Here is a 3,128-nt window from a genome sequence, read left to right as displayed (position 1 = left end):
TCGTGCTTCTGGAACGGATTGAGTAGTGACACTCATTACCATGAAGCAACAACTAGCATCAAATGCTGGTTATGAGCCATTAACATCCAATAATAATCCACCAGCATCACTTAGCTCATAAAGGGGGCCATCTTTTCATAGTAAAGCATACAGCTGCTAGATACTGTAGATACTTTTCCTTATCATTAAATCATAGAAGAACAAATGAGAGTGGAGTCTCAGACCTTGAGTCTGAGCAAGGTCTCAAGTCTAGCACATTCATCTAAATCTAATTGTTTAATTAAGAGCTTTCCAGAAAAGCGTTGTTTTGCTTTGTTTTTTTCATAATGATTTCTGGAAACTTCAATCACAATATTTTATTTTTTTTTTTTTGAAGCAAACTTGCTGTGTTTGCAAAGAAAGAGTAAATGTCATGCCAGGTATTTTTACCTCAAGGAGTTTGTTCCAACAGTGGTTCTACCAGTTACTGAATAGCAGAGTTTGTACTTCCTTATCTTTTAAACACCTGCTTAGGACCCAACAGCCACCTGAAGTAGAACTAAATCTACTGTATCTGACCTGACTGTTAGGCTACTACCGAGACCACCTAGGCAGTCCTGATAAAGGCTCAAAATAGTCTCCATGTGGAGTGATCTCAGAAAACACAGGGCTGCTAGCATGACTGCACGGCAAAACTATTCAAATGAGATACTGCTGCTTGGTTTGAAGCCCTACAGACAACATTTAGGACCCTTCTTACCTTTGCCCCTTTTTTAATTCCCCTTCGATGGTGCTACTGGTACAACATAATTAAGAGTCTTCCATTTCTTCAACATACCATAGACAGTCTGATTCCAGAATTATGTTCATACTCTATACAGTCAACACAGAATATCACGTTTCTACTGGGTTCCAGTTGCTGTTAATGGTAACAGTTTGTGTTAATTTACATCCATCAGTTAACTTATATCAAAAACCTTTCTGAAAAAACAAAGACTTTAGCCTAAACATTAAGCCAAGTCGACTGCTGCATAAAATCAACTTGCTTACATAGAGCTTTGTTTAGGACTTAGTTACTTTAACTAAGCTTTCAAATATGGAGTGATTTTTCTGCCAAAATGTTGTGTACAAAATTGCATGTTGCGCATGCATGTTTCACACAAACAAATCTTACGGTTAGTCAGCATGACAATTCTCCATGTATCACGTGACTTTTGGCAGAAACTTACTGCGGAGTGTGAAGAATTGTCTCGTACGCGAGGAGAGGCTGTTTTGTATCCAAGCAGAGATCGTTTTGTCCTCGGGGACAATTTACAAATTATATTTTCAGTGCAATGTTAGAGTCTGGTTTTTAAAACTAATTTTTGTACATGTGCTACATTTAAGGACAGTTTGGAAAAATAAAGTTTTATTTGTGAGTGCCATTAGAGGAGAGTTTGTAACAAGTTTTATTTGTGAACAATAAGATTTATTTGAGTGCAACATGTTTATTTGTGAGTAATAAGATTTGTTTGTGTGAAACATGCTTTATGCATTTGCAACATGCTTTATGTGTGTGCGCAACATGCATTTTTGTACACAACGTTTTGGCAGAAAAATCACTTCATATTCAAGCTGTATCGATCTAGGGTGCTGTTCAGAGATCCATCGAAACAGATTGTTTTAACATCCGTCTAAATAATTTCTGCTGTTTGCATCTAATATTTTTGGGCCTATATTAACCACGGGCAGCAAATGGAGGGTGTGACTAAGCATGTGCCGGGTATGACGGGCCATCACATGCACAAATCGGCCGATACCAACACAACAAAAAATGTAGAAAATAAACACTAACTTCAGCCAAATATATCAGCCGGTTGATGTCCGGTTCTACCTCTAATCCTAAAGAGGATCACTGCCAAACCTGACAGAGGACATCTGGACGCATGAAGGGGGCTAAGAGCTAAAGTACAAGCCTTCCAGAAGACGAATAGACCCACAGAAACCATCCTACACCATCGAAGAACGAGGAAATAGGATTTTCAGATGAAAATCTCTTAACCAAGTTCATCGCCGGACCCAATTTAACAAAAACAAAGAAACCACAAAAAACAACCTTCCTCTTACTGTCATGCATCATTAGTAATAACAAAATTAGATGTTCTACCTGTAGGTGAAACAAAAGTAGTTCTCAGTAGTCAGTTTATACAGGGAATGAAAACTGACTTAACTGGAAAGAAACAAAGTAGAACCAAGAGGCAGAGAGCGAACCAGGGGGGGAGGGCTTCTGATAGCTCAGCTATTTCAGTCAGTGGTCAGACAAGAGCTGTGGGGACAGCTGTTGAGATACAAGTGGTTGAGTAGGATAAATATAGACGCCCCACCGCCTTCCAAAGACCAGCCCACTACAGTCCAAAAGCAATCAAACATGTCCCTCCAGTGAGGGGGTGCATCAGAAATGCAATGGACAGTCTGCAAAGGGGAAATCATCACCACGGAAACGTTACTAAAGGAGAACTTTGAACTGTGATGCTGATGTGCAGCGGGGGTGTCTAACCTCTGTGTTTAAAACATTCCAGGGGAAACCAACGTGATGAGACAGTATTATCCATTTCTCAGCACCTCTACCACAAGATGGCAGCAGGGAAACGGTCAAGAGGGTCGGTTTGGTTTTAAAAACCAAAGAAACACCTAAAGCTTTAACCCGTCTTACAGTTAATGTTATGACAGCAAGGAGTCACAGCAAGAGAAATGATTAATAATTCAGGCAGCTGAGCACAAAAGCTTCAGACGTTCAGGACTGTAACAGGAAACGGTGTAAAGAAGGGGTGGAGTTACTGAAAGCAATGGAAGAAAATTATTTGGCAGAACTCAAAATATTAAAGAAACAAACTTCCACACAATTTTACCTTTATTCCTTTGAATTAATCATTTATGTTTTGCTTTAAAGTTCACTAAATTTCTATGCCTAACCTGATTTTTTTTCTGCAATGAAACTAGTAACTTAGAAAATGTAATAAATAAACTACAAATCTTTTTATTTATGTGTATTTTCTCTCAGAGTGTCACTTTTTCATCTATATTTTTATCCCCGCCCCTTTTTGTTTCAGGGACGGTAACAGACTGCTGACCTTTGCATTCCCTCTGAGAGGTAAATGCTCTCTAGCTCA

General features: G+C 38.9%; 1 protein-coding gene and 1 long non-coding RNA gene across 2 annotated transcripts in view; both read right to left on the bottom strand.

The window, feature by feature from the left end:
- The window catches only part of LOC107093115, an 11,929-nt gene extending 9,673 nt beyond the window's left edge, over positions 1–2,256 (bottom strand). The window contains exon 1 of the long non-coding RNA XR_001481605.1: positions 2,126–2,256. This is a non-coding gene — a long non-coding RNA (uncharacterized LOC107093115). The remainder of the gene's footprint in view (positions 1–2,125) is intronic.
- The window catches only part of LOC107093109 (unconventional myosin-XVIIIa-like), a 94,203-nt gene that overhangs the window by 65,477 nt on the left and 25,598 nt on the right, over positions 1–3,128 (bottom strand). The gene's annotated exons all lie outside the window — the stretch shown is intronic.

Source organism: Cyprinodon variegatus, unplaced genomic scaffold, assembly GCF_000732505.1.
Source record: "Cyprinodon variegatus isolate N-32 unplaced genomic scaffold, C_variegatus-1.0 Scaffold408, whole genome shotgun sequence".
NCBI lineage: Eukaryota > Metazoa > Chordata > Actinopteri > Cyprinodontiformes > Cyprinodontidae > Cyprinodon > Cyprinodon variegatus.
This window is presented reverse-complemented; position numbering and strand designations above follow the sequence as displayed.